This window comes from Sciurus vulgaris (genome assembly GCF_902686455.1).
Source record: "Sciurus vulgaris genome assembly, chromosome: 2".
Classification (NCBI taxonomy): Eukaryota; Metazoa; Chordata; class Mammalia; order Rodentia; family Sciuridae; genus Sciurus; species Sciurus vulgaris.
In genome coordinates, this window is record NC_136462.1 from 53,341,529 (window position 1) to 53,366,909 (window position 25,381).

A 25,381-nucleotide genomic window follows, 5' to 3' on the forward strand; every position below is an offset into this window, starting at 1 on the left:
GGATTTGGGGTTATTGTATAAGTTTTAAGACACAGTCAAGTGGCCGTCTAACTTTTGAGTAGCTAAATAAGTAAACTACTTATATATTCATATTCTACTGAAAAAATCTGAAGATATGGAATTCCCCAGTGTTTTATGAAATGTGAGAAGCAGTTTTCAGTCTGAGAAATTATGCTACGGGCAACTTAATCAGATCCCCTGGTGCAGTAAAGTCCCCTTACTTAGAAATTTCTGACTAATTAAATTTATATTAAAGGTAACATTTTCTGTTGTTATTTGATATAACTTAATTATTTCAACTTTGCTTTAAGATATTTTGAAAAAGTTACAATATTTAGAAATTCACTTCAATTTTAAAAAGAATAATGGGAGTTGAGAAGCTTAATATATTCTCCTTGACCACTTTTCATTTTGCAGTATTTAAAGTCAGTTCAACCTTGGGTATTTTAACTTCTGTGGACTTACGCAGAGAGATTAATGGGAACAAAAATCACTCTCATTTCCCTTATCCAAAATATGAAAGTTGATTTTCCATGTCAATTATTATTAATTTTTGAGGAGTATTTAAATGTAAGACCTGAAACTACTAACTAAATACCTATGATTGATTATATAACTTTGTAAAAACAAACAGTTTAAAAAAAAAAACAAATTTGGTAAAAATGCATCAAGCTTTATCATGGGGGTAAGCAAAATATTTTGGCACTGTCATTTGAATGTTGTTTACTAAAACTGAACAGTGTTGAAAAGATTAAGCATATAATTTTGGTTTTGAATCATTTTTCAAAGTTGCCTTTCAATTCAATATTTAACACATATTTTTTCTCATTTATTTGTCATCCTCTAGGAAATGCGTTTTCCCAGAGCTTAGAGGAGAGAGGGGACCTTTAATATTTTCATTGCTGCAGGATCCTGCCTGGATTTTCACATCTTCTCTTCCAGGACCGGGCTTCCTTCCTGGTTGTACAGTCTATCTGAATGTTGGTTTGTCACTTCTCTGCAAGTGGCATGAACAAGCATCATACTTAGCAGTGTCTAGTGTTGTGTTCCCATAGGGATTGCTCAGGGGCTTGGTAGTACTACCATCTGGATGGACAGATTATATTTTTCCAAAGGCAGAAATAGATGATGTGCTGTTGCTGGGATTTGTCTCCCTTGCTTCAGCACCCTGAGCAAATACTTTTTATGATTTGGGTGATGTGGTTCATGTTGTGGAAGAATTACAGCATGGTCACTTTATGGGCTATTTTGACCGTTCACCATGAGCTTACGGTATGGGCTAAAGCACACTCTAATCAGCACCTGGCCATCCATCCTGAAGTTGAACAGTCAGGCACATTAGTAGGAAAAATGAGAAAGTCATACCATCTCTTTTCTGGAGTGGGCAGTGAAAAGCAGAGAAGCTCTTGCCAATTGCTACAGGGATGTGGGTTTTGTCAAGCCAAGAGGATTACTCAAAACTGACTCTGAGTCCAAACATACATATATCTAACCCCTGAGCTAAGTGGTCAGGTTTCCAAAGCAAAGATAAAAGGTACTCTGAGTCCAAGATTTGAGCAGTTAAGGGTTTAGGATCAGAAAATCCAAAAGGTCGTCCAAAGTAAGTTAAGTCCAAATAGGAATGAGTAACAGACCTGGGGTCAAGCTGGGCAGCAGGATGCAATATGGGCAAATGAACTGGAGCCATACTTGTTACCTCCTATTTCTATTCCCTTTTAAAACTGTGAGTGGAGCTTCATAGAATGAAGGATTGAATTCTATCAGGAAACAAAAGTTGCAGCTCTGTCAAGCTCTGTCTAGTTTCTTGCCTTGACATATATCTTTTATTGAAAAGTGGAGGCTTCCATTGGTAGGTTCAAATTGACCTCATCCCTGGAGCAAATCCTGTCTTTAGAGAGAAAAAACAAATTAATAAACCCAAGAATTAGAATCATCATCCAAACTCTGAGTTAAACCTTTATTTTATTTCAAGTTCTATATTGGACTTGTGATTTATTTAGCAGATCCCATATGTTTTAGTCACTTTTTTTTTTTTTTTTGCTGCTGTGACTAAGTGACCCAACTAGCACAACTGTAGAGGAGGAGAGGTTTATTTGTGGGCTCACGGTTTCCCAGGTCTTAGTCCATAGAAGGCCAGTTCCATTCCTCCAGACTCGAGGTGAGACAGAACTTCCTGGAGGAAGAGCGTGGCAGAGGGAAGCAGCTCACATCATCCGGAAGCAAAAAGAGGGTCTTCACTCTTCAGATATAAAATATATACTGCAAAGCCCCACCCAAATTCCAGTCTCCTCCAGCCACACCCTATCACTTCAGTTACCACTCAGTTAATCCCTATCAGGGGATTAAATCACTGCCGCAGTTAAGACTCTCACAACCCAATCATTTCTCCTCTGAACCTTCTTGCATTGTCTCATATGTGAGCTTTTGGGCGATACCTCACATCCACATCATAACAACATACTAGCTTGTCTTCAGCTTCAGGATCACTAATCTTTTCCCAGTGTTAAACTGTGTCTGGGCTTTTACCCAACATCTAAGCCTTTTTAGGACCTGGGCCTTGTCTGCTTAGGTTAAAGACTGAAAAGCATGCCTCTAAATGCTAGTGTGGTGGCCAGAAAATTGTTGACAGAGCTTAAAAGTACAGGCATTATGCTGACATAGATTTACAAATTGTTTTCTGGCTCCATATTTCCCACATGAAGAATGCCAATGCCAATGAATTACCTTGGTTTATATTTGGAAGTTGTGTGCAGCCTATCAACCTGGAGTTTCTCCCAGCATCTATACCAACTCCACTGACTGTGTTCAGTTCCACTTCATGGCTTTCCCAGCTGGTGACATTCCATTATGACAAGTCTGAGCATTCCATTCATGTAAAATAGAGCATGATGCCATTCTATTTATTTTCCTTTATATAAACCTGAGGATGGAATCACTTGGAATAACTACAGAAGGCCATTATTTGGATGGGTTCATAAATAATGGAATTTATTACATTGCTATTCATAAGTTTTCCCTTGAGTACTCAACAAATATTTATTGAAAACCAATTGTATGATGGATGATGGGGATAAAAAGGTGAATTTGGATATAATTAAATTGTGGAAGAGTTTTAGAAATAATTACGTTGCAGTGTGACAAATGTTAGAAAAGTAGCAAGTAGATGCTATATAATTTCAAAATGGGCACCAATTTGTTTGGAGGGATCATATCAATAAATGTTGATTATCTTGACATTTCTGCCCAGTACTGCTTTTCTATTCAGGATAACAAATGAATTAAAGAAGAATCCCTCCATGACATCACACATTTCTTTTTATGTCTAAACCTATTTCCTTGCCAAGTTTTTAAAGGTATTTCATATTTTCTAAAATTACATGGTAGGTTTTCCTCTATGCTTGCAATATTTCAGTAATCCTCTCAGTTTTAAATATGCCTTTATCAAAGCTGATTTCCATGCCTTCTGATGTTTTTGAGCCCATAACCAACACTAATGTCCTCAAATTTGATGTAATTAGTGAATAAAATATTTATGGAAAAACAACTTGATGAACTTTTGCATATTTTAGTCACTCCACTTCACATTGGAAAGGATTTATCAGGCTAGCATTTTCTGAATCAAGTTGATACAGCAGTTTTCCCCTAACCTTTTCAGAATTGCTGTACTTCTTAAAAAGTTTTCTTGCACTTCAGGAGATAGGTAACTGTGTGAAGTCATCCTGGGAGCAGACTGAAAACCTCATCCTAAGCAAGGAGCCTGGTGACCTGAGTTAATTGGATACACATCCTGAGATCTCTGAACAGTGAGATGTGCTAATTGCCTTGTCTTATCACAACATAATGATGCAATTAACTTGTATCACCAATATGGACTGTTTGTTAACACACATTTTATTTCAAAGATATCAATACCCCTGAAGATCAGCACGTACTCTGTCTAGCAGAATTTGACATATAATTGTGCTGAAATGTGCTTTTTAGTGTCTCTTCAACCTCTAGTGACCATGATATTTGAAAAAGAAAAGTTCTCAGCATGAGGAAAAAAGAAAGGAAAATGACTCTGTCTTGAAAAATTTAACCAATTTGCATACTCCTTTCTTCCTCAGCAATTTTAGATTTAGTTCAGCAAGACTTTGCTTCCCTCTTCATATAGGCTTGCTTTCAAGCTCCTGTCTGACTTTCCTCCTTTGCAAGTTATTGTTATCAAGGTAATTAGCTAGAGGGTTTTGAATTATTCTGGCAGAAACTCTAGAGAAAATTAACAGCAATATTCTCCATTTGTATAGATAGTGAATTTCCCATAATTCCAGTGGCCTGGATATCACATCTCTGTCTTAAAACACAGATGGAAAACAAGCAAAACCTGCTCTCAGTTTTTCATGTTGACAAAAACATCTGTATATACATTACACCCATAGAATTGAGTCACCAATAGAAGTTGCCATTATCATGGAATTAAGGAGCAAGATTAAGGGGCCATATGGATTGTTACTGTAATGTTCTTCCCCTAATGTTCTGAAAACTTGGTTTGGTTATACAAATGAATAAGTTATAGCACTCTGTTGTACAATACAGACTCTAGAGTTAGCAATACATGTACACTTTAAAACATGTTAACAGAATAGACCTTTTGTTAAATGTTCTTACCACAAAAAACAAAAAACAAACAAAAAAACACAAAAGGATATTTTTGGAAGAGAAGAATACATTTACCATCTTCATTGTGGTGATGCTATTATGAACAAATGCATATGTCCAAATTCATCCAAATGTATATATACTACATACGTCCAATGTTTTCTATTTCAATTACACCTCAATAAAACTTTAAAGAGATTGATGTTTGGTGTTGATAGTAGTGCTAAAAATGGTGATGGAATATTTGAAGATAACATTGCTTTGATGCTGCAGATGTGAAGATTCTGAATACACACATACGCCTACATGCCCACCTGTGTCTTCTTGGCTTTGCAAAAAGCAATTAGAAAATTTAAACAAGTACATTATGCATTTTCCTCTCTCCTGACAATATCACTATGCTTTATTTTAATATAATTATGTTGCTATACAAAAGTGAGTACCTCTCCCATCTGTTTTCTGCAATGACTGTGCACTCAGAAAATAGTCTTGGGTAGGTGAAGGAGCTCAGTAACTGCTCCACAAATAAGACTTCCCAGATGCCTGCAAATATTCAGGTATAAGGCATTTTCTACCTTCTTTCATCTATCAAAAATTTACACAGCTGCCTTTCAGGCTATTTAGATTCAATTTTTAGGAGCCTATATGTTTTGGAACTTATTTGACCAATTTTTACCTTTTGATTTAAAAGAACATTTAAAATTGGTTTTATGATTTCCTTGATCTTTCCAGTTTAAATTCTTTGGGGGGCAGTAACTAGGGATTGCATCCAGGAGTGCTTAGCCACTAAGTCACATCCCCAGCCCTATTTTGTATCTTTTGAGACAGAGCCTCGTGAAGTTGCTTAGGGCCTTGCTAAATTGCTGAGGCTGGTCTTGAATTTGTGATCTTCCTGCCTCAGCCTTCTGGGCTGCTGGGATTATAGGTCTTTGCCACAATGCCCAGCTGCAGTCTAATTTTGTTGTAGTTGCCCTGAGAAGGCTTGTGCTGAGATTACTTTTTTCATTTCGTCCTCTCTGCACTATACTTCATACCCTGTGAAGTACACCATTCTATGAATGGTGTTAGACTAAAAGACAGCCCTTTGAGAATAGCTGAGATAAATTCATTAAACATGATTCTGGAAATTATTATGTAATTTTATCCTGATATCATAAATAATTAAAAGTAAATAATTAAAGGAGAGTAATTATTTCTCTCACTATCCTATTTTGTTACAGTGCACACATGATTTCCTGATGAGTTGTATTTGTTTCTGTTCCTGAGCACTTAAAATATAGTAAGGCACTGTTTTACAGTCACAATCAAGGGGCTATCTAATTATCAAGGAACTATGATGAGCATTTTGAAGATATTATGACTTGATTTTGAAATAAAATGAATTCTGTTAGGGTGAGTACTTCACATTTTCCCTAATGCCACAGAAGTATCATTTTGTGCTAAGAAATGCACAAAACATATGCTGACTTCTGTTTTAAGAACTCCTGGGAGAAAGTGAGTTTTTCTGCTCAAAAGGTGGGTGCTACACTTGGTTTTTGCTAAGTCTTTCCCTAGATTTATAGGAGGCAGAGACACAAGCCAATGAGAAGTAAATAAAATTAATGATGCTTTTGTTCTGTAAAAGAACACATGATCAATATTTATTAACACTATCTGCTAAATCTGCTTTTGTCTTTTTTCAAACATCCTTGACTGACAATATTAAGATTTTGATTTCTTATAATCTTCAAAGAAACACTAAGATCAAGGATTTAAAAAAGAATGGTCTGGGCAGTAGTCTGAATGATTAGTTTTAAAATTAAATGAATTTTTAACTGATACATAAAAACATAAAAATTTTTCATTTTGATGTAGTACCATGTGATGATTTGATAATGTAAACATTATTTGATGTTTCATCAGATAAAACAAGTCTATCCCTTCAAACACTTATCATTTATCATTTCTTTATGGTAAAAACTTTTAAAATTCTTTATTCTAGCTTTTTGTTGTCATTGTTGTTATTTTGTGGTTCTGGGGATTGAACACAGGTGTTCTGTACCTCCGAGCTGCATCCCCAGTCTTTTTTTGTTTTACTTTTTGAGAAAGGGTCTCGATAATTTGCTGAGGCTGGCCTTGAATTTCCCTTTCTTCTGCCTCAGCCTCCCAAGTTGCTGGGATCACAGCTGTGCACCATTGACTTCTTCTAGCTCTAAGAAGTGTACAGTATATTGTTGTTATTTATAGTCACCCTACTTTTCAACAGCACCCAGAGCCTCTTACTTCTATTTTGCTGTAACCTAGTACACACTGATGAGCCTGAATGGCTGTGAGTAGCATCATCTCTACCATGATCCATGGGACCTTACCTGCATCCATATTTATATCTACATTATCCATATCTATACCTGCATTTTCTTACTGTCTCAGAGTTAATGAGTTGAATGGCTGAATGTGTATTTCTTCCTTACCTTTCCAGGTCACATGCCCGTAACTACATCACTAACTGCATCATGTTTGCTAAAGGAGCAGCTTCTTCAAATGCATGCTCAACTATCACTAAATATCACACAGGGAAAGGCACGTTACATATAAAACAAGAAATTTAGTTGTGCATATCAATGCCACTACCTTGATTAATACAAGTTAGTAATGTCCTACCTTACAAAGTAAACATTTATGAACACTGTTTTTTCATTTTATTATTGGTTCCTACTTTGACTTTTTTTCAGTCCATATTCTTGTGCTTTGCAAGTTAACATCTTGGTTTAACATTCACATTCTCCTCTCCTTCATTTTACCTCATACAAAATACCAATCCTTCTAAATTCATTGATAGTGAACTGTGATACCACAATCACATATATTAGGATTAACTTCACAGAGCTTCTTTAAAATTATAACTATATGAGTACAACATGCAAAGAGTAAAAAGAGATGGAAATAACACAAGAGATTCAGTAAATCTTAGTAAAATACTAATTTGGTTCATGGGGAAATTGAGTGTGTATACTCTTTGCCCATAGTCTTGTCTTAGTCTTTGGCAGATATTTAGTAGCATAGTTGCCTTACCCAAATGAATGCCTTTTTAATATATTCAGTGTGCAATTAAATAAAAAACTGACAACCAAATTGTCATGCCTTTAACCTTCCCTCAGCCTGTGGAAAATTTCTTTTATGCTATAAATTTCTGATTCCTTTAAATTTGTTTTGGCACATTCACTTTCTTATCTATCCTAAAATACTTATTTTAATCCACTTTTTTGCCTCTTCTTTAGCACATCATTTTTGTTTTTATAAAACTTGTATGAGAGGTATTGGTAAATGCATTCTTCATACTTTTTGGCTCCCTGGGGCTCTGCATACTATTCTTCATCACAAAGTCTCAGAATAGCTTTCATCTAAACTTTGGTCCCTCAGGAAGGTAGAGCTCTGCCTAATGTGTACAACATGTTCCGTGAATTCCACATTCGTAGTGTTTCTTGTGCATCTTCTCCTTTATATTTCCAGTGTTTGCTCTTGAAACTACCAGTCTAACTAAGACCTTAGCTTTCCAGGCCCTTCTTTCTTAGTCCTATCTTATATTCTGCTATCAGAGCAATCATTCGAAAGCACATGTTTAAGACTTTCCCAAATACAAAACAATTATTACTTTCAGAATAAAATCTAAACTCCTAAATCTCACATTTAATATCCTTCACTATTTGGAGTGGACTCTACCTTAAAACTTAATCAGAATAACTTTTTTTCTTCTATCACTTTATTCTATTCCCTGTGGGATCTATGTAGTTTCCTACACTGGTTTCAAACCTTCTCAGTCTGAAATCCTCCTGTCTTCCAAGGTTCAACCCAAGTGCATCTAACACACAAAGGACTTTTAACTGGGTCTCTCTGAAGCACATACAGTTTCCACACTTGGATTATAGTTATTTATGTACATGAACTATTTCACCTCTTAAACAGTAACCTCTTAGAAACAATCTGCCCATGAACACCTTTGTATACCCAGTATAGCACTTTGTAATTAATGAGCCTTTAATAATTGCTTTAATAAAGATGAATTGGTGATGCAGGTGATATAAGTGTTCTGCAGTGGTCCATATCCAGAGTGGCTCTCATTGTTCCGAAGTGAGATATGTATAAGGACCAGCCTTCAAGCTTTTTAGGAAAGTTTATCATAAAAAGAATCATAAGTTCATAGATGTCTTCAAGGATCTCTCATTCTAATTGGGAAGAGGAGGCAACATACAGCACAGGAACAAACTACAGAATACAACCCAGGAGAGTCCAGTACTGGTATGGGACACAAGGGCTATAAAAGAACGCAGAGGCAGGGAGCATTCCTGAGGAGGGGCGGGCACACACAGTTGGAAGTTGAGCGGGTCATGCACAAATGATAGAAGTTCAATTGACAGATGGGGATTACCTTTACAATTGAGTTTATGGTGAGAAATGGCTTGAGTGATGGAAAAATAGAAGCCAAAGGCAAACAAACAAAAAAGCACAATATGTGGTAAGTGAGGTGCTGTCTCTAGAGTTCCAGATCCTGTTCCTCCAATAGGGAATACTCAAGGTGTGGATGTTGATGGGTTTGAATAAGGAAACAATGTTGTTTACATCCTTCTGTTCAAGCTACTTTCAATGATCTGGTAGTTCAACATAAGGAGATATATTTTACTCCTTTTGAGAATAAAAATATCTAAAATGATAATTTATGTGGTGCCTTTATTTTTGCTACAAACAAAAATTCAAAATAGGCTTTGATTCATCCTTGCAGAACAGCCAGTGTCAACAACTGCCCTAATCAACAGGCTATTGCCCCTTAACCCAAGGAGCCTGGTAATTGTTCCAACAACTTGTTGCCTCTCTGACAGGCCAATCCCCTCTTAATCAAGACTTATTCTATTTTAAAAACATCAGTGTTATATAAATCCTAAATGATATTAATAACCCAGCACATGAATAATTGATTGCTTACCATACTTAACATTTTCAGTGAATTTCCATGATCCTCAAGGAGATCAGTATTAAATGTGCTTAAAGTGCTAAAGAAAATGGTGAAGTTTCTGCAATTTGATTAATTGATACCCTAAGGATATGACCTATTCACCTGCTGATATGCTAACTATGCAAAGGTGAGAATGTGTGAGAGCACAATTATAATTACCTGGGCTTGGGCCAAGAAAGAGTTCACTACCTAATTTAATGATACATTCAATAGCTTATGATGGGATCAAGGTTTGCAGACTTTTAAAAAATTATTAACTTTGATCTGATTTATACAATTTATAGTTTAATAATACAACAGTTAAATTATTACATTAAAAACTCAGTGAAAAAGGTCTGTTTCCAAATTTTAATAGGAAAAAGATTTTCACCATTCCTTTTACACTTAAATGTTTGCTTTACTTTAGGATCTCTTACTCCTTTTTTTATAAACTTCAAGGGTCTTATTCTGACCCACTGTTCCTTGTCCAGATCCCAACCATCCTTTAGATCGTAATGGAAATTCCACTGAACCATGAATATGTTATCTTAGTTGGGAGTCCTCTCTCTCCTCTCAGAAGTCCCTTCAGATTTTATCTTTTCTCTTTTGTCTTCTTGTGTTTGTATTGTCTTTCCATCAGTTAGCAGCATTCTTAATTAATTGGAGTTTTTAAAAGTTATCAATGCCAATATGAACTTTTTTAGTTTTGACAACTGTTCCATGATTATGTAACATAGTCACATAAAAGAAGCTGAAGAAAGGTTGGACATGGACTCTGATTTTTGAAACTCTTCAGGGAGAAAAATGTAACCCCCCCCACATAAAAAAATAAACAATAAAAAAAAAGTCCCTTTATTTCCTAATAGAACATATAAGTAGTTATTATACTTAACTTGAATGGTATATTTGAGGTTGGCAAAATGGTGGTGTCACATAATTGTTGATCTGCAGGTGCATACAAATAAGAGGAAGAATGCTAGACCTCAGACCAGAGATCATCCCACCTTTCCTTGAAGCACTGAAATAAAGGAGGGATGATAAAAAAGACATGAAAGACTCCAAAAGAGAAATCTCTCATTCCAATGTTCTGTTAACTCAGAACTTTAAGATCATTTGCTGACTAAAGCCCTTTCTCAAGTACTTTTTTTTCTTTCAGCTCAAATTTAAGACACTCAGATCTTTACTGAGAAAAGGTAACTATTTACTAATAGATTGTTACAAAGAGCAAAGAGGGAATTTTGCCTCAATGAATCTCTGTTGCCTTGACTCTTACTTGTAAGAAATGAAATGTCTTTTAAAGGGAAGCAAGCACATTTTAAGAAAAAAGATTAATTGAAAGAAAACCTGAAAAATAAAAAGATTATAAATTCCACATATACGGACAAAATAATCTGACATCTGCAGTTGATCCATTCATTAAAATAAGACAGTCTGTGCAGCTATTTCTGTAACTCTTTTGCAGACTGGCTTAACTTTTCATTCTCATAAAATTGGAGATGGGCTGTTTGGTTTATTGGTAATTGCAGCAGAAGCAAAATGGTCCTATGTTTGCCAGTCCACAAACCCCGTAGATGTTTATCCTCTCACGGCAGTGCCAGCCTGCTGCATTATTTCAGCTAGCGACGTTCCTTGATGAAAAAACAGCAGCTGCTCATTCAAAATAAACTTGTTTCTGTTTATGCTGTCAGCAGAAAGCTGTTTTAAAAAATCATTAGATGCCTCATGCTGTTGCAGGATGTTAAATTGTAGAGCATAAAGAAACATCCCTGAAAGACAAACACCACGTTGCCTCCATGCCTTTATCACATGGTGTTGCTTTTATTCTGAATAATTCAAATGCAGGTAAGATTGGTGATCTCAGGTGTTCATGCATAATATTACTGAAGCCAAGATTGTGCCTTACACAAAGGAAAACTTGCGCAAACCATGACGGGAAGATCAGAAAGCTAGGAACTCATGCTGGATCTGCCAGCCACCACCATACAATATTGGATACGTCTTGATCAGTCTGAGCTGTACTTTTCCTATCTGATTTAAATGTCCTCTTAAGAACTCATACTCAATCATGCAATGTTTCTACTGTTAGCCTTTTTCATTACTTGTGAGAGTATGCATAGCTGATATATATTTATTTTGACCCTGGGTAGATTACAAAATGCATCATCATACAAAAGCAGCCAATAACCATATCTTTGTATTAAAAGAATGACTCTCATTTATTTTCTTTCATTTGTCTACTTTAAATATCTGAAAGTGGATTTTGAATTTTTTTTCTAACTATGGACATTGGTAAAATAAATTATAGTGCATTTGTAAGATAAATTATCAAATCATAAGCATGGTGATATTCATTAGGATGCAATTTTATTGTACTCATTAGAATAGTGTAGGAAGTGACATAGAGTTTCAGAAAACATTAGTTAAAAGGAAACAAGTAGAAAAGTATATTAGGGCTAGCTGTCCAATTTTTGTAAAATAAAATTATATGTCTATGCATACATATGTGTGTACATTAGATATATACAAGTATATAAATATACCTCTTACAATATTCTGAAATAAGTTATAACAAACTATTTTAAAATGTGGCCTTCTCTTGGAGGACATAATAGTAATAGATGTTCATTGTTTTCTTTTACACCATTTTTAATATTTGAAAGTTTTAGTATTTCTCTTATAATCAGGACTGAGACATTAAATAATTTTAGTGAGAAGATGATCATGTCATCAATGGTTTTGAGGTACGATTTTAGTGTAAATTTTGATAAATTTGGAGAAATGAGTGCCCAGTGTCATCATCACCCCGAGAAGTGCTCTTAGGCCTTTGGTAGTTAATCTTCCCACCTGACCCTTTGACCACCACTGATCTTATTTATTTTATTTTCTTAGACTTTAGCAGAAATGGAATCATATAGTAGCCTGTTTGTCTTCTTTTGATCAATATATTAATTTTTTGGTTCATCCATCTGTAGTGTGAATCAGAAGTTTGTTCCTTGCTATTGATGACTTTAGTATAGGACTATCTCACTATTTGTTTCTCCATTACTTCCTTAGTGGATTATTTCCATCATGTCCAGTTTCTTACTGTTATGAATGGATCTCCTGTAAACATCAATATACAGATATTTTTATGGCAAATGCTTTATTTCTCCTGAGTTTCTACCTAAAACTAGAATGGTGGGATCATAGGGTAGAGAGGTATGTTCCACATTACAAGAAACTGCTGAAGATTTTCCCAACGTTATACTATTTTTGCTCTATATATTTTGCAAGGCTTGATATTTCAAGTTTTTTACCTTTGAGATATTTCTAAGAATACCTATTGATATCTCTTTGTAGTTTGAGTTTTATTTCCCTAGTAATGGATGGCCATCCTTTCACATGTTTATTTATGTATTTTTCTTCTTTTGTGAATTATCTGTTCAGATTACCCATTTATAAAATATTGGGTTACTTATTTTTTATTTCTCAGTTGTCAGAGCTCTTGGTTTTTCAGCTGTATATGTATTGCAAACATTTTCTCCTTGCATTTGGATTGCTCTTTATTTTGTTAGCAATAGCTCAAATTGTTGAACATTTTATTTATTTATTTATTTATTTATTTGGGTCTCTGTACCTTGCCCAAATTTGAACTGTTGGGCTAAGTGATCCTCTTGCCTCAGCCTCTAGAGTAGCTGAAACTACAGAAGTTCCTCATTATGTCTGCTTGAACATTTTATTTTTAATGAACTTCAATTTTTAATTTTTTAAGAGGTAGTTCTAAGTAGTGTTTTAAGGTTGTATTCTAGGAAGTCTTTTCCTACCCAAAGGTTGTAAAGATTATCTTTTATGTTTTCTCCCAGAAGTTTTATCTTTTAAGTTTTTATGTGTAGATCTTTTTTTTTAGTTTTATACTAATAAAGGCATTATAGAATTTTTAGTGAAAATGTGGTACTTTTAACATAAAAAGTAGAGTTTTACAATCTGCTTTCAAATTTGTCTCCCAATAGTGTTTATAAAATTCTGATTTATAAGATTGGATGCATTTCTGGGTTTAAAGAAGAAAGCTTTACTTAATAATTTGTCCTTAGCTTGCCTGTGAAGGAGGAGGGGGCTTATTATTATTATTATTACTACTACTACTTTTATTATTATATTTTCTTTGTTTTGTTTGACCTCATCATTATTTAATTTTAAAACATGCTTTGTATAACAAGTTTTCTTTGGCTAGCAGTGCTTATACAGTCACCTAATTAGTGTTAAATAGAAACATCTTCTGCATTGTTATAACTTGCTAGTTGCTTGAAGTAATCTATCCTGTAGGATTTAATCTATGCTATGGAAAAGTGAGGGTAGATATAAGAGATGGTTATAACACACTTTATAAAGAGAGGACCAGGAGAAGTTACTGGTAGTCACAGTAAGGAGCAAGGAATGGGGCCTCCTGGGATAGGCTTTATTTAGCATTCAAGTAGTGGTTGGTTTCATATTCTTGTGAAGATCATGCTATTTCGTAAAAATGGGGTTGAAGAAAAAGTGATTTTTGCTTAGCATGCTTTCAGTTTGTTTTTTTCCTCTATCTTGAGCTGATAGATCTTTATGGGTAATAAATTAATCTTCCTGTGACCCAGTGCTTCTGATACTTTTTATGTTTCTGAGTCTCGCAGGACAAATGGATCCATTATTGGCTGCCTTCCAGCAAGAGTGCCCTATGAGTGAACACACAGCTTCTGCTTCAGTCCCACTTTCCCCCTTGGACTGGCATTTGTTCATCTCCTTTTCACTTTAGCTGAAGTCCTGGAGTCAAGCTAAAAAATACTGTTCATCGCTATTTCTTATGTGACTGGTCTTAACAGGGTCAGGATGTGGTTGGAAATTGTGCTTTCCTCACTATATGGGCTCTGGAATTAAATTGGGCACAAGTGCAAATAAAGTCTTTGAAAGTCTTCTATTGTTTTATAAATTTAGTTTTATTAATTCACTTAGAGCTTATTTATCTAGCACTTACCTTGTGCCAAGAACTATGCTCAGTGCTGGGAATGAAACTGTGAATTAAAAGATAGCTGCTAAGCTTACTGAACTAACAGTGAAGTGGGAATGGATGACATTGACCATTTAATTAGAGGTACAATGGGTAGAGGAAAGGGGGAATGGAAGATGAGTTGGGCTACTGGCAGTATTATGTCAATGATTTCAAGCTTTATGAAAAATGAGTTGGAAATCAACCTAAAGGTTTTAAGCATGGAGAAAATGTAATAGTTCATATATATATACATAAATACATGTATATATATGTATGTATATATATGTGTATTATGTATATAATTACATCTGTAATATGAAAAAAATGAGAAATAATGTTCTTCTTCCAACATGAAAAAAGGAAGCAATAGATAACAGAGGAAAAACACTTATGAGGTTTTGGTTGTAATGAACATGAGATGGACCAGCTGGGGTAGAAAAGTGTGGTTATGATGTATGTATACTTAGTAACTAACATCACTACGAACTGACGATCACAGTTGTCAGATGAAGGACAGGAGACATAAAAGTTGATGCTGAGGATTCTAGTTTGGACAGCTGGCTATGCAAAGGAACCATTCATTGAGATGGGACCATAGAGGAGTTAGTAAGGTGGTTAGTCTGGGATATACTGAGTTTGAGATGTCTGTAAAATGTTCAAGTGGAGGTATCTGGTAGTCAGTATGGATAAGGAATTCAGGGGAGAGGCTGAGCTATAGATAGAACATTAATAATATTCAGCATAAAATTGATATCAAAGGCACAAGGGGGATGAGATGGTCTAGGAGGGTAGAGATGTAGAACAGTGTGCTTAAAGACATAAAGCTTTAGGGGCTAGGGAAAGAGGAGTTTCTAACATAGGTGCCAAGAGAATGGCTCTGAGAAGTCAGAAAAAAATCAGTGGAATATTGTGCCATAAAAGTAAGAGAAGATGATTTCCAAGAAAAGGGAACAGACACTTGTATCAAATGCTTCTGAGAATTCCAGAAAGACCAGGGAAAGAGTGATCCTTAGATTTAATGATAAAAAATGATGCTTTTGGAGAGAACGGTTTTGGTGGAAAAGTGTCACAATCCAAGTTAGAGTACTCAATGGACAGTAAAAGAACACCCAGAAGGAGAAAGTATTAGATTTGGCTAGAGGTAACTTTGTTCATATTTTATATTAAAGAAAAGGTTTCTTTGTTTTTAAACATTCATGCTTGGTTCAGTACATATTTTATACCATGGAAAAGATTTATTTGTTCTTAAATTTTCATGCTTAAAATGGTAAGGTATTAATCAATCACCAAAAGAGTAGGACATGCAAAAATAAAATAAAAATGCAGTGATACTTTGGATCCATTTTCAGTATGCTAAACTCAAAACTTTCTTCCATAAATTATTTGGGCCATTAAGTCATAATATAGACATTTTTTATTATAACCATAAGAATAACCTAACATAATTTTTGGTAAAATAATATCACATCAAAAGAAAACCAACACATTTTACCACTATAGCACTTCTTTAGAAACTTTAGCTTATTTGGACTCCTAAATTGATATTCTAACAGAAGATGATTAAGGAGATTCCTTCAGCCCTTAGAAAGTACATCTGATACCACAAAAAAGACTCTGGCATTGGACTAGATTGCTGAAGTGTGGATTATAGGGAATGGAAGAGAACAAAGGTGAGAGCGTCATCATTGATCAAGGTGCTTTATAGGTGACTGGTCATGGGACACACCATTCACATGCCCCTTTGTTTAGTTTCATATAATAAAGTATCAGTCACTTAGGTAGGTTTAATTAGCATACCAGAAATAAGATAAATTGTGCCCTACATTTAGAACTGATTCCAATGCAATTCCTTGTGAATTTATGGATGATGGAAAATCTGATTAGAAAAAAATGTATGTTGAGTAGGAAAGTATTGTTTTCCTGTTTTTTTAAAAATCAAAGTACTAAATGAGAAAATATGTGATTATTTAATGAAGATCTTTTAATGGAATATAATGTTATATATTAGGTGAGTTGACCTTGATTGTGGAATTGACAAGTCAATTATAAATATTTTAATAATTTCAACTGAACAATAGTCCATAATTTATTTATCTTTGTTCTTTTCTTTTTATCTACTGATGTGCTAGACTGATGAATGGTATACATGAATGGTACCCTGCAGTGTACAAAATAGTCTAAAGAGCTTATAAAAATCTTATGATTTCTCACATTTTAGAATATCATTTGGAAGGATTATTATAATGGCTTATCTAGGGTCAATTCCATCCCTGTTCTTTCTCTGACAGTGCTGATTGTATTTAAAATTTTCTTTTCTATTTTTTGTTGTAAGTTTTATGCTTTGAATACTGTCATTGTGTCCAGGAATACATTGTATCTTGCCCATCAAGTAAAAACAGTAGTGCATTTATAGAGTACTCAGTCTGAATCTATCCCAACACTAAATGAAAGATCAAGTCACAGTTTCATTTTTGATTGATTGTATTCTCAGAACTTCCAATGAATTGGCAGTTTCTACTTATATGTTATTTTGTAGGAAAGGTGAAATTATGAATAAGCTGTTAAATAGGTATCTTGTCATCAAATTATCTTGTTTTTAATGTATGATTAATTATTACAAAGGCATAGAATTAAAGTGCAGGTCTCAGGTTCAGTCTATTTCAACATAATTAAAAAATAATCATTGATGTGATTTTCATATTTATATTCATCATTTTACATACAATTGTCATAAATGCATCTAAAAAGAGATAGCAGTGATCCTCAAACTTTCTTTAAGAAATATAGGAGGCCTTATTTTGCCGTTATTTATTCAACAAGTCTATCATTAAACATTCATTGAGAGACTGTTTACTGCTCCTTATTGTGCTGTGTGTTCTATTCTCTTTGCTTTTACGAATACAAGCTCTCCTGGTTTTTAACCTACCTTTTTGTTATATCCTCTTTCACTTTGCTTTTCAGGCAGCCCTGTATCCCTGTTCCTTATGATTTCCCCTGGGAGTCTCTCTTGGACCCTCACTTTTTCTCACTCAGCATTATCAGGTGACTATCTATTTTCATTTTAGGTGGAGGAGAAGAAACAACATAACAGGTGACCCTAGAGGTTTGGAGTCCTGCAGATTTGGGACTGGGGATATGTCCATCATTAGCTGAACAATATGTGGGAAGTTAATGGGAACATCTTATCTTCCCCATTTCTTCTTCTGTGTAATAAGGAACTAACTTCCCTTATGGCATGGTTGTGAGGGTTAAGTGTGCTTCCATGCATTCCAGGTTTTTCCCTGTCATTGCATAGCACACAGTGTTAGTGCTTCATTGTCTCTGTCTCCCTGAACACCTGTGCTGTAGGTGCTGTGGTGACAAGGGCCATTTATATTTCTCACTGTTTAATTCCTGGTACTTTGCTCAATTCCTCATCATATTAGTTACTCGATAAGTGTTTATTGAATTGATGGTGATAGATAATTACAAATGGGTGCTGCCTCTAAAGAGCTCACAGTATGAAAGAAGAAATGAGTAAACAGATAAGTATAATACTTTTAAGTTTTTTTTTTTTTTTTTTTTCAGTACTGGGGATCAAACTCAGGGCCTTGTGATTACGAGGCAAGCACGCTACCAGCTGAGCTATCTCCCCAGCCCTTAAGATATTTTAATACAAATATGGGCAAAGTATGCCAGCTTAGGCTGCGTAAGAGTCCTGGGCATGCCTGGCCCTCGTGGCTGCCGGATATGATATGGCTTGAGGCTCTTCACCTCAAGCTAGTTTCAGTGTATATGTTACTACCAGAATCCCAGATGAGGGTGTAGCTCTTTCTGACTAGGTTGATATTTGAGCTGATTTAGTACAAAAAAGCCGCAGTTTATGAGAAGGGGTAATATGAACGAAGAGCAGAGCACATATGGGGACACTCAGACTTGGAACATCACCCACTTGAAGGCTGATAGTTAATTTTTTGGTGTGGTTAGATTATATGTGTCTGAAGCAGTGGAATCATGTATGGCTAGAAAACTAGGCTATGACTGGAAATTTGAACTTGATCTCATAGGCAGCATACGGCTCTTTAGCATGCAAATGAAATGAAGACTGATAAACATAGGAGTGACCTTGTGAGGGCATACTGAAGCCTAGCCACACAGATGTGGAGAAATGCGATCTTATTCCACTTGGAGGGTGCAATTCGGCCTTCAGGAGGGAAGATGTCGAGGGAAGATAGACGAGTCCTCTCAAATTTTAACTTAACTTGGTAGTAAAAAGCTTTTCCTGGCCTCATGTTAAATCAATTTCAATGATAGAACTTTGGAGTTAATCAGCTCTAGCCCTAATTACCTAGGAAAGGACAGATCTTGTTCTGAAAACATAATATAACACACAGGGAAAGTAGATTTCAGGGGAGGATGAATAAGCTTACTGATGCATAATGATTGTCCTTGTAGCTATCTTGTGCGTGAATTACACTCTGAGTCCTCCCACTTCCCTCTTCATTTTTTTTAAATGTGAATAATTTTATTTTATTTAGCTCTAAAATATTTTTCTTAATGAGTACACGATTGTTTTTGACCAACAGGCAAACATTTTATAAGGCTTTTCAAAACTATTGCATTTCTTCATTTCAATAGCAGTAGGAGTTTATTGGCCAGCTGTTGTTATTGTCTGATTTCCTTTTTTAATATATTTCTTTGCACAAATATTTCCCCTCATTTCAAGTAGCTGTGGGAGAATTAATTATTAAGGTGCCAGGTCTCTGGACAACAGGTGGGCATATAACCTGAAGCTCAATGGAGCACACTCTTCCTGATATCTGGATATTTAGTAAAGTGAAACAAGGGGAGAGCACATTGAATATGATTGATTCCAACCACAGAGACCTGAAAAGACTCTCCATTGTTGTTTCTGCTTCCTATGTTCCCAGGTCTACTTGATCCCTGAGCTTCCTTAGTGTGGTTTTTCATCTTTTCTTTCAATGATTCAAGCTTTTTCATCAAAATACTTTCATAAAATTATCTAGGCATTACATTATCAAGACTCGTTTTTGCCTCTATTACACTCACCTGTTAATGGCAGATGGCTGCTGCTGAGTGGGACATGGATATGTCCCCTGCCTCCTGTTTCTGCACCCTATTTCCAGAGCTTGCTGTGGTTCTACCTAATCATTCACAGATAGGCTGGCCCTAGCAGGGGGTTCACCCAGTTTGTCAACAAATACATCCAGCAGACCAAGCCCCTCACCCTGGAGCACACCATCAACCTGTACCCTCTCAGCAATTATACTTTTGGTATAAAAAGCCCCTCTATGAGAAGGATGGTTCTGTTGCAGCCAGATTTCAGCACATGAGGGAGGCGGTTGATAAAATTGCAATGAGAAGAACTGTAGAAGAGGATCTGATTATACATGAGCACTGACTACCCATGTGTTACTGCTTCAGCTGGGAACAACTTTCTTCAAATTACCTGGTGGTGAACTTAACGTAGGAGAAGATGAAGTTGAAGGACTAAATGCTTAATGACAGAGACACTGGGTCATCAAGATGGAGTCCTGCAAGTTTGGGTCATTTATGACTGCATTAGTAACTAGTGGAGACTAAATTTTAAACCTCTTCAGTATCCCTTTTATAGTTTTGATATGAGGTGTCCCCCAAAAGCTCACCTATGAGAAAATGCAAGAAGGTTCAAAGGAAAAATGATTGGGTTTAAGACCCCATCAGTGGTTTAATTCCCTGATGGGGATTAACTGAGTGGTAACTGAAGTGGTAGGGAGTGGCTGGAGGAGGTGGGAATTGGGGTGTGGTTTTGAGGTATATATTTTGTATCTGGAAAGTGGAGACTCTCTCTCTCTCTGCTTCCTGATCACAATGTGAGCTGTTTCCCTCTGCCACACTCTCCTGCCGTGTTCAGCCTCACTGGAGCACCTAGGAATGGAACTGGCCTTCTATGGACTAAGACTTCTGAAACCATGAATCCTCAAATAAACTCTTCCTCCTCTACAGTTGTGCTGGTTGAGTCATTTAGTCACAGCAGCAAAAAAGCTGACTAAAACAGAAATTGTTATTGAGAGTGGGGTCATTGCTGTGACTTACCTGACCATGTGTTTCAGATGATTTTGAACCTTTTTGGAATTGGTGGGAGGAATTTTGAAATGTATAGCAGTGAAATCTGGAAATGCTTTAGAGTGTTGTAAGCAGAGACTAATGGGCAATTCTGGTGCAAGCTCAGAAGACCAGAGTGGCAATAGGACCATGATCAGTGAAGACCTGGCTCAAGAGAGTCCAGAAAAGGAAGACTTTATTGGAATTTTGAGTAGAGGCCATTCTTGTTATGTTCTGGCTGAGAAGTAGTCTGCATTTTGCCCAAGTCCTGAGACTTTCTGTGACTTATTTTAGAAACTTCTTAATCTGGTGGAAGCATTCAGGAAGCATAGCATTCAGGAAGTGGCATGGGTATTGCTGGCAGCTTTTAGCCAAATTTATTGTGATAATCAGGAGCAGAAAGTAGAGCAGAAAGATTTGGAAAAAGTGAACTTGAAATACTGGAGTAAAACTATGGTTAAGGAAGCTGAAGTTGTTAAAGACATTATCGCCATTAAAGAAATGCTAAAAACTTTGCCTAGAGACAATAAGAAAGATTGCTTAAGGGCATCTCAGGAGCTAGCAAGGCCACACCCATCTCAAGCTCAAGGGAGAAATGGTGAAAATTCTCTTGGAAAGAGACAAGTGGGGCATTCTTCTTGCACAAGGGGGGTTGGTCTTGAAGTTTCGTCAACATGCTGAGTTACTCAGGCACTCAGAGGCTGCTGCAGCAAGGATCTCTGGAAGTTTGGCTACTGCTCACATCAACCACATGGTGCTGCTTCTGCAGGAATGCAAGATGCTGGAGTTAGGGTGTCATGGTGGCTTCCACCAAGATTTCAAAGGAAGGCCTGGGAGGCCAGGCAAAGTGCAGCAGGGTCAGAATCCCTGTGGGAACCCCCTTAGAAATCAAATTGTGGAGATGTGAAGAGGAAGCCAAAGCCACAGTGGAGACCCCCCCAAGATTAAGAAATGCCAGAAATGTGGGACATCATTCTAGGAAAGTTGCAGAAATTAAGCAGAGACAAGCCAACGGAAAGGACACAGGGGTGGAGCTACACTAGCCCTTTGGGGAGAACATCCAGTGCTATGTGCCCCCGATTCTGGACATGGAGCTATAGAACCTGTTTGTCTAGCTGAATTTTGGTCTTGTTTTGGTCCCATTCCATTTTTCTATGCCCCTATTTTTATAAATGGAAATGTTTACTCAGTACCTTTATATGTTGGATATTTTAACTTTATAGGTATTCACAATGTGAGATTACCTTGCACCTCAAAGTTCAAGTTTGGACTTGAACTTTGAGCAATCTTGGACCTGTTTAGACTATGGGGACTCTTGGAAATAAACTAAATATATTTTGCATTGTCAGATGAGTGTGAGCTTTTAGGGGCCAGGGGTGGAATGTTATGGTTTGGATGTGAGGTTTCCCCCAAAAGCTCATGTGTCAGACAATTCAAGAAGGTTCAGAGGAGAATTGATTGGGTTGTAAGAGTCTTAACCCAATCAGTGATTTAATTCCCTGATAGGGATTTACTTAGTGGTAACTGAATTGGTAGGGTGTAGCTGAGGAGATTGGAATTGGGGAGTGGGCTTTGGAGTGTATATTTGATATCTAAAGAGTGGAGACTCTCTCTATTCCTGATCACAATGTGAGTTGTTTCCCTCTGCCATACTATCCTACCATGATGTTCTGCCTTACCTGGAGCCCCAAGTAATGGAGCTGGTCTTCTGTGGACTAAGACCTCTGAAACTGTGAACCCTCAAATAAACTTTTCCTCCTAAAATTGTACTTCTCAGATTATTTTAGTCACAGTAACGAAAAAGCTGACTAAGATAATTCTTATATTCCTGCACAAAATACACAGCCTAAGGAACATATGAAATTGTTTCTGGTTCAAGTTCAAGGAAAGCATTGTATACAGTACCTAAAAATTACAAGTTGGCAGCTGCACCATTGCTCTAATTGTATGATAATGCACCAGGATACAGGCCCATCATTTCTAGTCTCCTTCAACTGTTGAGCAGGTTCAATTTTATATACAACAGAATATGAGTGGCAGAGGAGAAGTAAAAGAAGCTGTCTCTGTGAGTCCAGCTGTACACAGTATAGAAGTATAAACGTCTTAGTAACTTATTTTTGGCTTTATCCCTTTCCCAATTTCTAAGTTGTCACCAACTTTCTGTTGTTTGAATAATAAAGTTAATATGAGGAACTGGAGAGTCGTGTCAACGAATGTGACAGTGTTTATTTACTTTTGGTTCTAACTCATACTTGTTTGTATGACATTAAAGAAAGCAAGCTTTGAAAAAAAAAAGAATTGTTTTCCATTATTGAAAATCAAATATCACTATTAATTTTATTAAAGGTTATTCAAAACTTTAAAAAAATAAAAATCTCCAATCTTGCTTTTAGTGAGGTATGGAACAATTTCTGTTTTCAAAAGAACAATTCTTTCTTAATAAGCTCATGTGGCTTTTCATATGAAGATGCAGAGAGTTGAGTGACAAAATCTCAGTGATTTTGAGCTTCAAAAGTAGTACTGTTTAGTAGTTACAAATGCTGGCTCTCTGGTTCTCATATTAGGGTCATATACTGGCTCCACCATTAGCAGCAATACAACCTTGAATACTTTTCTCAGCATCTAAATTCCTCCATTTCTTCACTTACTGTTTTGGTTTGGATATGAAGTGTCCCCCCAAAAGTTCGTGTATTAATGTGGGAATATTCAGAGGTGAAATGATTAGATTATGGACCTGTACCCTAATAAGTGGATTCATCCATCGATGGGCTAATAATTTGAATGAACTAACTGGATGGTAACTATAGGCAGGTGGGGCATGGCTGAGGAAGTAGGTCACTAGGGGTGTGCCTTTAGAGTTTATATTTTGTCCCTTGCACCTTTCTCTCTCTATTTCCCAGCTGTTGTGAACTGAGCAGCTTTCCTCTGCCACACTCTTCCACCACAATGTTCTTCCTCACCTTAAACTCAGAACAATGGGAGTGGCCCATCATGGACTGAACTTCTGAACAATGCAAACTAAGTTTTTCCTCCTCAAGTTGTACTTGTCAGGTATTTTGGTCACCATGACAAAAAGCTAACACACCCATAAAAAAGGCAGAGGGAAAATTCATGCGATGTGTTCAAAGCAGTTCTTAGTTCATAGTAAGAACTCAAACAGTGAATGTTAGCTGCATGCTTTAGTTGTGCTGCTATTCTATGTCAAAATTTAACCTTGAGCTTATTGTAAACAGAGACCTTAATTTATTCATTTTTATATTTCCATGTCTGAGTCTATGAAGTGCTCTTTTCTCATGGTTTCATGACATTGGGGACTTGTTTTTATAAGTGTGTTGTATTGAATTCATATTCATGGAGAAACCTGACATCAGTGACATTATTGAAAACTTGGAAGAGTCCAAATTCGCAAGTCTTTTCGTGATCTCTACAAGGTTGTATGGTTTTAAATGTTTATAAACTTATGAAATAATGTTTCATTTACATAACTTTTTTTCATTATGTAATAGTTTTCTCAGCTAATTGTGTTAGAATATCTCAGTGGAACAATTAAGATGACCAGTGGTTCCTGACTTTAGCTGCATATTAGAACCACCTGGAGAGCTTTCAAGCAATGATTCTAGATCACTATTCCAGATTAATAAAATTAGATTCCTTGGGGATGTAACCTGGATATTAGTATTTTTTCCAAGTTTCCAGGTATACTCAGTACAGAATAATTGCTGTATGAACTCTGTTAGACAATTCCAGTAAGAAGTCAGAAGCTCTGAAACATATAGAAAGCTTTTTTCCTTCTGATTAAACATCCATAATTTTAAATTATTTAAATTTTGGCTGAATAATTTGATAATGATTTGCTTGTAATGTTAAAAACACCTTATAATAATAAAGCTCAGGGAAAACTCTGTTCTATTGTACTTCTGTTTTTCCTTTGATCCTGCAATTATAACTATCTCAAATACGTGTGTGTGTGTGTGTGTGTGTGTGTGTGTGTGTGTGTGTGTGTTTTAAGAGAAACTGGGATTGGGGGAGGGTGCTTGAGAGTTCACCTTAGTTTTGGAATTCATGATGTCTATGTGAATTCCTCAGCCTCTAAAAGGCCAGCATGTATGTATTATCCAATTCTTTCTTTGGTTACACAATCTGTGAGTACAGATTAAATTTTGTAATCCTAATGAATTTTGTGTAAATGTAGGCTACCTCAAAATCCATGGGGATAAGACTTGAATTGGGGACAGACAGGTAACTTTTAATTGGTGTCTGCCATACACTGTTTTTGCACTATTTTCCTAGATTAAGTTCAAAGCCTTAACCACTTACCAACCTTTCAGATATTTGATTGCAGCTATAATCTCACCTATAGGTTTTCTCTTCCCTATGATAAACATGGGCAGTTCTATGCATGATGTAGTTTTTTGAAACTTCCATATGCTCATATCTTAGTTATTAACAGTAACTGACATTAACCAGGTAACTACTGTGTGTTAGGAACTGTTCTCCATGCTTAATATGTACTAAATCATTTAGTCCCTACAGAAATCCTATTGAGAGAGAAGTTAACATTTTTATACATGAGGAAACTGACCACAAGTATGTTAATACATGTTTGTAAACCTGTCCTCGGTCATACATTTACTAATGGTGGTTCTCATATTAAAATTCTAGCAATTATCTTCAGCCTCAATCACTGTACC

At 36.1% G+C, this 25,381-nt stretch overlaps 1 long non-coding RNA gene and 1 pseudogene across 2 annotated transcripts in view; both read left to right on the forward strand.

Annotated features, from left to right (window-relative positions):
* LOC306653168 overlaps window positions 1-25,381 on the forward strand; it is a 425,241-nt gene that overhangs the window by 296,493 nt on the left and 103,367 nt on the right. Inside the window, exon 4 of the long non-coding RNA XR_013761658.1 lies at window positions 17,568-17,648. This is a non-coding gene — a long non-coding RNA (uncharacterized lncRNA). The remainder of the gene's footprint in view (window positions 1-17,567; window positions 17,649-25,381) is intronic.
* Window positions 19,669-22,874, forward strand: LOC306653625 (cleavage and polyadenylation specificity factor subunit 5-like; annotated as a pseudogene). Its single transcript has 2 exons — window positions 19,669-20,232; window positions 22,532-22,874. The product of its transcript is annotated as a cleavage and polyadenylation specificity factor subunit 5-like (transcript).